Consider the following 11,824-nt stretch of genomic DNA (forward strand, 5'->3'; position numbering starts at 1 on the left):
CTTATGATATTTTATCTAAAGCTTCAGTTGAGGGTTTATCTTCTATCTTTCTGCGGTATAAGCCTTTGTTTTTAGCATTTAAAGCGCATAAGGGTTGTGCACCACTTATCAATCTCTTACGTAGAAAAGCTAAGACTAACCACAAACCATTACCATTTGAATGTTTGCAAAATTTAACTTCAATCAAAGATTTGGATGTTCAAAAAAGAATCATATCCAAAGCATCTAATAGAGAATTGATCAAAGTGTTAAATTCTATAGATTCTCATTTAGATCCATCTACCGGCAATACTTCACAAGTCTATTCCATTAGAAATGGAAAGACATTTGTTAAAACAGAGGAATCTCACCTTTCCATGGCTTCTTTCTTAGATTTTGCCGCACTCAAGTCTCGTTTAGGAGGGGAACTAGAAAGCCGCCTATCGCCATTTTTAAAAGGAAAAGTCTTTTACATTCCTTCTTATATTGAATATGCGGTTCCAACGACAGAAAAGCAATTTATTGGAAATATCCCTTTTGGAACTAGAGTTATTGGTTCTGCAAATAAAGCTTTCACTGTTGGTATTCATTGGTTTAATGGCGAAAGTTATAGAACTGATATAGATTTACACTTGAACAGTGCTACTCAACACTTCGGTTGGAATGGATCTTACAAGGATGGATCTGACATCCTTTACACAGGAGATCTAACTGATGCTCCTCAACCAAATGGAGCTGCTGAAGCTTACTGGTTTAATCCTACTGGTGACAGCTACATTCTTTCTGCCAAATTGTATAGCGGACCTGAAGAACAAGAATTCAAAATGTTTATGACATCAGTTAAACCAGAAAACAGCACCAGCACCAGACAAAACAGAAACTACACTTATGACCCGAATGAGTCTTTATTTCCTGCGATACCATTAAAATACAACAAAGGCGACCAAGAAATAAACATTGGTATGTTTGTCAATAACGAATTTTACTTCTATGGTGGAAGAATTTCCAACGGTATTGTTCCCCCCTCAAATTACGAACAATTTTTAAAAGGTTTGACAGCTCAACTTCAAACAAAAATGACTTTTTCACGTTTACTTTCGATGTGTGGAGCAAACGTTGTATCAGATGTGTCTAATCTTACAAGTGAGGAATTGAAAGATGTTATTTCACTTGCTCCAGAAGATTTGGTAGCTGACACTCTGTTAAACATTGTAGATTCAATTTTTTAATAAAATAAATTTGACAAAGTGAAAAAAATTATGTTATAATAGATTACAAAGTTAAATTAGCAAAAAGAATTCCTTCTTCAAGAATATTTGTGTACTGATCTATGGCAGCACACAAATCTAATAAAATTATTCTTCGCCAGTTACAAAAAGACAGAAGAGGTTCCTTTTTAATTCTTATAAATTCATATTTTACCTCTCGTCTTTTTTCAATATAGGCTGAGATGCCTTTTGTTTGGGAAATTGAACCTAAACTTTTTAAGCTCAATGGGAGTTTTAGTTTTATATATATATTTTTAATTAAATTGATTTTCAACGAGAATTACTGTAAGTAAAACTATTTTATAAAAGAGCTTTTCATTTTTAATGATTTAAAGTTTTTAAAAGCATAAAAGAATTACTCCTGATTTTTTACATTGCCCCACTAAAAACTCCCATTGAGTATTTAAAATAAAACTTGACAAAAAGAAAAAAATTATGATATAATAATTTTAGAAAGTAAGAAACAAAAAAACTATACAGGAGGAGATTGAATGACTTTCATTGAAGCTATTAATACTGGAAAAGTTGTAAAAAGTGTTAATTGGATAGAAGATAGAACATTAGATCTTTCATTTATAAAAGATGGTTATATAACAAGTGGTAAAGACAAAATATTGTTAATGCAACATGGTTTAGCACTTAATTTTGTAGACATCTATTCAGAATGGGAATTGGCAGAACAAAATGATTGACAAAAAATAAAAAATATGTTATAATTATTTTAGAAACAAAGAAAAGAGTTAATTTAGTAAACAAGACATTTTAAATACAAAATGTTTTACAGTGTCTTGTTTAGTGAGTTTACTCTCACTAGGTTTAGAATGTGAGTATCTACATCCTATTTAAAAACATTCCCTTTTTATGATTTTTTTGAGACTAATGTAAAAATCAGGTTTCTTCTACCACAAGAAGTCTTTATCCCATAGGTAAGGGATACATTGAGACAAATGTCTTTGTCAACCGTGTTATGGTTTCTAGTGTAAATGAAACTAACGGAACAGTCCCGTCGATAACACTATAGTGCACATAGTGGGACCACTTTCTGACAAAAAGACTAATCACGAGTGGGTTAGTAGCTATATAATAATATGGGAGTTTTTAAGGCAGATTTGATGAAGTATAAGTCGATCGCTTAGAAAAATTAAGGACAATCCAAAAACTTCTTTCAAGAGAGTATAGTTCCTCTTTGTAGTATTAGAACTGTAATGCGTGTGTGTGTGCATTGTAAAAGAACACAGCAGAAAACGGCTATACTGTTTCATATGATTGAACCATATTAAGAAGTTCAACGACTTATCTATTCAGAAAGAATAGGTCGCATTCACTATCTTTGCGTAACTAAGATAGCGGCTTTGTTCAGGTCGATAGGTATATGCATGTATTTGAACAAGTTATAATTATTGAATAATTAATTTAGTATCTTCTAATGAAAAAGACCGCCTTTGGCGTAATGGGGGTTTAAATCCCTCTGCTAAGTTAATTAATACCTTTCACAATGTAGGGCAAGAAACATTGTTTCCACAAACACCTTTCACAATGTAGGGCAAGAAACATTGTTTATACCTTTATAAAGATAATTTCTTTAGATGAAATTATGTGCGTGTTGTTTACAATAGCACGCACATGTAAAAAACATATTTTCTACCAATTATATTAGACACAAGAAGTTCCTTTCTAATTAAATATAAAATCTTAAGTCATACTTCTCGTCTATTTACTTACAAATGGAGTTCCTTTTAAAATATCCGAGTCGATAAAGACTCTTAATGATACTCCTCGTAAGTTTTAATAAAAATAAAATAATTAGTAAAAAAATAAAAAATTACAAATCATCTTAGAAAGTTAAACAAAAAGTTATTTGGCAAAGAAAGTTCCTTCTTTTCTAGTGAAAAATAAAAAATTATACTTTCCGCCACAAAAAACAAAAGACAAAAAACAAAAGACAAAAAACAAAAAACAAAAAACAAAAGACAAAAGACAAAAGACAAAAGACAAAAGACAAAAGACAAAAGACAAAAGACAAAAGACAAAAGAGGTTCCTTTATGCTAATAAAATATAAAATATATCTTACCTCTCGTCTATTAACTTCCCATTTAAAACAATAATATAATTTATAAAAGTAATTTTAGCAGAAAGAGTTCCTTTAAAACTGGATGATATATACTCTTCGCTAATTGTAGGCATAAGAAGTTCCTTTTAAAACTAAATAATGATTATACAAATTTTACTTCTCGCCTCTTTATGCGAATGTAGTATAATAGATATTACATTGGATAACCATTCCAAAAATAGCAGGTCAAAACTGTTCATTCGCTTTTATTTTTAAAAACCTAGATTGTAATGTTTTAATTTAAGTAAACAACTCATTTGGCACTTGAAAAAAGTTGACAAAGATAAAAAAATATGATATAATTATTTTAGAAATAAAAAAACTTTAATTTTTAAAGGAGGAAGATATTTAATGACTTTTCTTGAAGCAATTAGTAGTGGAAAAACGGTAAGATGTACAACTTGGAAAGATTCAACGAGAATAGATACTTCTGATATTAAAAATGGTGTTATATTGAACGACGAAGATAGAGATTTATTAAATCAACGTGGTTTTGCTCTTCTTTACGCCGACATCTATTCGGAATGGGAATTAGCAGAATAAAAAATAAATTTAGTAAACAGGATGCTTTTGATTATCTCCCCCATTTTTAAAAGTATCTTGTTTAGTGAGTTTGTCATCACTGATTTGAATGTTTTTCTTTAAATATTCCCTTTTAGATTCTTAAGAGTCATTAGGATCCAGAACCTTCTCTGAGAAGTCTTCACTTAATAGAGTAGAAGTGTACTTGGAGCAAGTAAGAAAGCTCAATGTGCTTTTTTTTCAGTTTCGACTATATGAAATTGACGGATTGATATCGACGACAATATTAGAGTGTCTAATGAGATTCTTAAAATGACTCTGTAGTTAAGCGGTTTACAATATATACCTGTCACGGATAAGTCGTGGTTTCGATTACCACCAGAGCCGTAAACATTATAAAATATTTATTTTTTTTTTAAGTATAGTCATAAAGGAGGATTCATTTGAGACTTTGGGCAGAACAGTTAATACCTCAATTAGACAGACAAAGACTTTTATCTCAACATAGAGAATGTGCAGCTTTACGAGGGTTAGGATGGGGAAAGAAACACTCTACTGTGGATTATGTCTTTAAGTATTCGATTGAAAAGCTTTTTAATTATCATTCAGTTGTGATGGATGAAATGACAGTAAGAGGTTATAAAGTTTCTCCCGAATGGAGAGATATTTCTTACAGAGGTAAAAAAAGCGATCCTTTATTAGATGTTATTTTAGCAAAATCTTCTTTTCCAGTTTACACAGAACATGATGAGAAATATATTCAAGAATGTAAAGATCTACTTAAAACAAAGCTTCCAGATTTTTACAATGAAATTTTTAAATAAAAAATTGACAAAAACAAAAAAATATGATATAATAATTTTAGAAAGTTAAAAAGGGAGGCAATAAAATGACAATTCAAGAAAAAGTTGAAATCGTGCGTTATTTATATGAAGACCCTGCTTTTGCTTTAAATGAAAAGGTTGTGGTCCCATTCAATGATAAGTTATATGAACTTAACTTTACAGAGTTAACTGGCGAAAAGTTTGACGTAGCTATGCTGGATATTGAAAAAGACGAATACGTTGAATTTGACAGTTTGAATGAAAGAGCGTCAGAAGACGAACTTCGAGTTATTTTAATTTAAAAAGATTTAACTCCAACATTTACAATGATTTCGCCCTCTATAAAAGAGGATTGTACTACTGGACAGTAATCAACTGTGGTCAATGTGCCAGTTTGAAGCACTGGAAAATCGAGTTCGATCCTCGGACTGTCCATTTAATAGTTAATCGCTGTATCTAATGACAACTATATATTTGTCTGTGATTAATCCGACTAACTATTTAAATTTTTTAAAATATTAAAAATAAAGCGACTTGATTGAGGGAGGCTTTTGCTATGACAGGTGATATTATGGTTATTGAAAAACTACAAAATATTCAAAAGCAAAGCGAAGTATCCTTTTCTGAAATCTCGATTTTTTTTGAGAGCACAGTTAACTGGATTAAGAACAATACATTTGAAGACAATAATTCGGCAGTTTCTATTGCTGCGCTCAATGAAACACTGAAAAGATATTCTAAAGTAGGTATTAGATAAAAACCAAGACACAAACAGCAATATACTGCCTTGCGGTGCTCACCTTTTAAGTGAATATATTAAGTGTCTTTTTATTCTGAGGCGGTTCTGAGTGTAACTTTTCATAAGATGATAAGTTTTAAGTAGAACTTCCCTTGAATTAAGAATGGAGTCATACTCAAGTGGTAAAGAGGATAATTTGCTAAATTATTAGGGGTGTGAGAGCCTATGAGGGTTCGAATCCCTCTGACTCCTTTTGTAAAAATTCTATAAAAAAAAGAAGGTTGTTCTTGTGATAGATAAACATCATGAAGAAATTATGAGATATGTAATTGGTAAATATGGCATTGATACTTGGAATAGATTAACAAAAGAAGAATTTCAAGCAACTTTCACATTTGTTCCAGTTGAAAATGAAATTAAAAAATTAAAAAATTAAAAAAACTAAAAAAACTAAAACACAAGTGAATTGTCTTTTTGCTCTTTTCATTTATGTAAAAAGGAGTTCCTTATATGAATAAGGCAGTCATCAATGAAACAAATCAAAGCGAATTGTCAAGAATCTTGACAGAAGGACAACTCAAATACTCAAATGGAGATTTCTATGTCCTTGATGAAATGGATGATAATAAAACCATATATAAGATTAATATGGAAAGAACAACTTTGACAAAAGATGACTTTTGGAAAATGGAAGAAGCTTTCTTTTAAAAGAAAAAAAAGAAAATAAATAATTGACAAAAGTAAAATAATATGTTATAATGATTTTATAGAGTTAAAGTTTTGCAAAGAAAGTCTCTTTAAAAAATGATCGTTTCAATACTACTCGTCATAATATAGACATAAGAGATTCCTTTAAAACTTATTATAAAAATAGAAATTATCTCTCGTCTATTTATAGCTGCAAATGGAGTTCCTTTATAATATTGGAGCAACATTCTAAATTTTTACTCCTCGCAGTTAAAAAGAAAAATAGGAAAAAATTTATAAAACAAGAAAAAATAGGCATAAGAGGTTCCTTTCATTAGGCTGATAATATTTTACCTCTCGCCTTATGCATTTGTGGTGTAATAGTAACACGGCTGTCTACCTGACAGACAACGGTGGTTCAAATCCACCCAATTGCTTTTTAACAAAAAAAAGAGACGACTAAAAGTCATCTCCTCTTTATTACATTCTTCCTCTTGTTTTACAACATGGATCAATGTCCATTAAAAATCTTTGAGACTGTAGTTCACAACAATTATTGCCTACAAATTTTGTTCCATTCATATTTAGGTTATATTGTAAATTACAACAGTCTAATTCGGAATCAAATAAATGGTTCATTCCTTGCTCGTATCTTTGGCTGGATTCATATTCTCTTGCGTCTAACGAAGATCCTGAACCCAATAAAGAACATACACAACTTCCTAAAAATGGCAAGCATGCTTGGCCAACGTCAGTTGTTATAATGTTGACTAGTGATGGATTAACCCAAGTTGACAGTCTTGCAGCGCTTGCCGCCTTATCTTCAAAACTACTAAACATATTACCCCCTCCTTTCTTGTTTAAAATGAAGAAGGCTATGACATATGTTTGAATAAATGACATTTAATAAAATTGACAAAATAAAAATTTTATGTTATAATGTATTTAGAAAGTAAGGAGATGAGTTTTATTGAAAAAAACATTGTTACTTGATAGAATGGTTTCATCTGGGATTTATCCAATATTAAAACATTTCTTAGTCAAAGATGCTAATAAAAGAGACATTGAAAGTATTCCAACATGTAATGTTGAAATACTTGATATTATTCCAACAGAAAATCGACTTCGTTTTGGTTGTGAGAAAAATTTGACAGATTGAAAAAACTATGTTATAATGTTTTTAGAAAGTAGAAAAAATGATATTTTGAGTAAAATATTAAATCACTTCATCTGGTTCTTTGGTCTAATGGCTAAGACATGACCCTTTCAGGGACAGCATGTAGGGTTCGAATCCCACAGGAATCATTAGTTAATATAGATTTTTAACTTATATTAACGACAGTCATAAGTGTTTTAGTGTTTCATCAGGACTGTAAAAACAAGATGGCAAACACTACTCTTTGTATTTTAATTATTTTTTAAAATAAAAAATTGACAAAAATAAAAAATTATGTTATAATTACTTTAGAAACAAAGAAGTTCTTAAGGCTTTAAAACTTAAGTGGAGCAAATAAACTTTTTAGGAGTTGTTTACAATGAAAACGCAATTTTATGAAAAAAGGGAAAATGAAAAGCAATATAAATATTCTCACATTTCTTTAGAAGAAAAGAGAATGAAAGAAGTTAAAGCGGGTAAAAGAATTAAAGTTCATGAATGTCTGGAAATTATTGTTGACGAAGTGTTTTTCAAAGGTGGAGTTTTAAAAGTCTTTGTTACAGTGGTAAATCCAAAGAAAAAACGTCTATAATGAATGTTTGTTTAACATAGTAGAGTACCCAAACGGTTAAGGGGCTCGTCTTATATACGAGTTGCAGGTGGGTCCGACTCCCCCCTCTACTATTGCGTTTGTAGGTGTTAGCATGAATAACCTTCTTGTGTATTTATAAGTTGTATATATAACTGTGGGCGTTGGCAGGGAAGAAAATCTCTGGGTTAAAAGACTTCCAACGACAATGGTAGGGCGTGCCATTTTAGATATCTTTTATTACTTGGTGAGTTTATTGCTCATTAAGGATGGGCACAAGAGGTTCCTTCCCTATATAGACACTGTCTAACTTTACCTCTCGCCTACTTTTTTAAAGTTTCATAGTGGAACTTAAATGGCTAAAAGAGTAAGAACACCCTGTTTTACAGGGCGACTTACAGCTAACCTACAAAGATCTATATGATTATGTAGGTAGAAAGGTCTGATAGTAGTTCACAAGTTAATGGTGAACGAAATGAGCCATCTCCCATAAGTGGATGAATAGGGACCGAATCTCATATGGTGAAAAGTATGAGCACTCTTAGGAGTGGGTTAAGAATAACGAACTTAACTTAATATAATTTAAAAGTCGGAATAGAGACTTTAAACCTATCTCATTGGTTGGAAGTAAGATGGACTGATCATCCTAATCCTAAACTTCACATCTTATAGAGCAAGGATGTTAAAAAAAGGTTCAGAAGTAAGGGATCTTTTAAAAAAATCCTGTTAAAAAATGAGATAAGTTCTTCCTCGTAAACTAGCCTAAGAAGGTGGTTTTTCGAAAGAACTTCTCGTTATTTTACAAATAACGCTGCTTATATGAGTATTCTTTAAATAGATGGTTTCATGAGAAGGACTGTTATTTGTTTTTTTACCCAAGAAGCAGATTGGACGTGCGCCCGTTGTTGAGAGCGGGAAGTATTAGAGGTTCGACTCCTCTCTTGGGTATTTAACACATATTTAATATCAAGCCCAAGTGGCGAAGCTGGTTGAAACGCAAGGGACTTAAAATCCCTCACAGATAAGTTCACATCGTGGGTTCGACTCCCACCTTGGGCATTGGTTTTTAAAAATATTTATTAAATAAGTAACAAATGAGGGATTAGATGGTTGGTAGAATATTTAAATGTAAATGTGGAGTAGAGGGAATAACTATTGAGACAAACGAAGAAGACAAAGAAGTTTATATAACTTGTTTGATTGATTGTTTCTCTGCAAAGCAACAACCATTTAAATCAATCTTAAAAAGATTTGAAATTGCTTTGAAGATAATTGTTAAAGGTGAGTATCAATTTTTTGATTTGATTTTAGACGAAGCGACCGCAAAGGAACTTGGAAATGAATTGCTAAAGATAAGTTGATGTAATTGAATGGAGATTTTAATATGATGACTAAGAAGCAATTTGCGTCTGCTATCATGAGAGATTTTGCGAGGGATGAACTTAAACAAGATATTCGAAACATTGATCTTTCGAAGATAACCCAAGGAGATATTTTTAAAAGTTCAAGTCTTGCTATTGCTATGGAATTTTTAGATTTACTTGATGAAAATCATTTAGAATATGCGGAAACAAGAGGTGGTTCTTTTTATCACTCTTATAACTGTAAGGAAGATAAAATGGAGTGTATCAGTGTTCGAGATATGTTTGAATTGTTGCCAAAATAAAAAAACTAAAAGACATTATGTCTTTTAGTTTTTTATTGAATCTTTAATTATAAAAATAAAGTATATTTTTAAAAGGAGCTTACAACTAGTCTTATAGTTTTTCACAAACTTTCATTTACAATAATTGACAAATAAAAAATTTTATGATAAAATATATTTACAAAGTAAAAATAAAAAAAATATTTTAAATAAAAAATCTTTTCCTTTTTTTTCATGAATACGCTTTTACACTAAAATCACAACAAATTTTTAAACATAAAACACAACCAAAAAAACTAAATTCTTACCAAAAAAATCAAAAACTTTTTTTTCCTGAACAATTGTCCTCTCAAAAAATCCCCCTAATAAAAGGAGCTGTCCCACATGGAATATACGAACGAATACATGTATCTAAAAGGTATTTTAAAAGGAATGAAGCTTCATAAATCACTAAAAGCCTTATCTTTAACCTATAAAGCGCACGGAATTCAAGTTAGAGGTGATGGAACGCCATATTATGCGCATCCAGTAAAAGTTGCTAATTACCTCTTAGCGCTCGACCTATCAAATGACCCGCTTTTTTTAGATAATCTATTCGCAGTTAGTCTATTACACGACATACTTGAAGACACACATATAGAATACCAAGTTCTACTTCAAAATTTTGGAGAAAAAATAGCAAGTGCTGTTTCAACTCTAACTAAATGTGACCACATCTCAAATGATGAATACTACAAAAACATCCAATCCTCCTTACTAACTTCTTTAGTTAAGTGTTCTGACAGATGTCATAATGTATCCAGCATGGCAGGAGTTTTCAATAAGAAAAGACTTCAGAAATATGTATCAGAGACAAAAGAGTATGTAATGCCTTTGATCCGCCATGTAAGGGATGAATATCCAGAAATAAGTGAAAAAGCAGTTATTATTAGCTATCAAATTAAATCTCTTGTAAGCAATGGCTGAAGTTATGCTGCCATTGATGGTAGATTCGCTAGAAGAAAGATAAAAACTTTAAACAAAAGATTTTTATGTAAAAAGCAGATTTTTAAAAGATGTTTTGAGGAGGGTGTTTAATTTATAGTAAAATATTTTTCTCTTCTTTTAAGAAATTACGCTTTTTACATTCGTAAATCAATACGCTTTTTATTATAAAAACAATTCAAAAAAGTCAAAGTTTCTTTATTCGTGTGTATCTCTTTAAAAAATTTTTAAAGATGTTTTTAATTTAAAAACTATTGATTGTTTAGTTAATTTTAAAGCTTGACAAAAAATAAAAATAATGTTATAATATTTTTACAGTAAAAGATAAAATTCAAAAGAAAAGAATATGTTTTACGATAAAAGTTTAATTTATAGTAAAATATTTTTTATCTTCTTGAGAAAATTACGCTTTTTACATTCGTAAATCAATACACTTTTTATTATAAAAGTAATTAAAAGTAGTTGAAGTTTTCTTGTTAGTGTGTATTCCTTTAGAAAATTTTTAAAAATGATTTCTATTTAAAAACTATTTATAGTTTGATTAATTCTTCAAGGCTTAATTAAAATTTAAAAACTTGACAAAAAGAAAAAATTATGTTATAATGTTTTTACAGTAAGAAATGAGTTTTAGTTTTAAAAGTTTCAAAAGAAAAATTTTAACGAAAGAAAAACTTGACAAAAGAAAAAAAGTATGTTATAATGTTTTTACAGTAAGAAAAGAAAAATTTTTAAAAAAATAAATCTTTAAAAAAATAAATTTGACAGAAGTAAAAAATTATGTTATAATAATTTTAGAGTAAGAAAATAAAATAATAGGTATGGAATACTTAAGAAATTGTTACGCAGTTGTAGAATAATTGGCTATTTCATCTCGCTTCCACCGAGAAAATTGCGGGTCCGAGTCCCGTCAACTGCTTGGGAACCAAACATCCCTTCATAATAAAACCCTACGACAACCATAACAGCATTTTTTTAAATGATAAACTTAAATTAAAATATCATTCTGTGATTTTTTGTTAATACTAATACTAATTATAATTTAGGTGTCGTGTAATATAATTATTAATGGGCAGTCGTCAAGTGGCTAAGACACATGGTTTTGATCCATGCAGGGTTAACTCCCGTTCGAAGGTTCGAGTCCTTCCTGCCTAATTAGACAAATTTAATGATTTTTTAAGCAAATTTGTTGATTTAATCTTCAATTTCTTTGTAATTATAAGGTTTTAGTCATTAAAATCTTAAAAAAGACAGTGTTTTCTTTAGTTTTTAAAGTAAAATTTAAAAAAAATTCATTTTTTATTGGCAAAAAGTTTTAAATAT

General features: G+C 30.0%; 1 non-coding gene across 1 annotated transcript; it reads left to right on the forward strand.

The window, feature by feature from the left end:
• The first annotated feature begins 8,845 nt into the window (after window positions 1–8,845).
• Window positions 8,846–8,934, forward strand: TRNAL-UAA (transfer RNA leucine (anticodon UAA)). Its single transcript has one exon. It is a non-coding gene; the product is annotated as a tRNA-Leu (tRNA).
• The last annotated feature ends 2,890 nt before the right edge of the window (window positions 8,935–11,824 follow it).

This window comes from Hesperophylax consimilis, unplaced genomic scaffold, assembly GCF_061612785.1.
Source record: "Hesperophylax consimilis isolate HC1 unplaced genomic scaffold, BYU_Hcon_1.0 scaffold_347, whole genome shotgun sequence".
NCBI classification, from domain to species: Eukaryota; Metazoa; Arthropoda; class Insecta; order Trichoptera; family Limnephilidae; genus Hesperophylax; species Hesperophylax consimilis.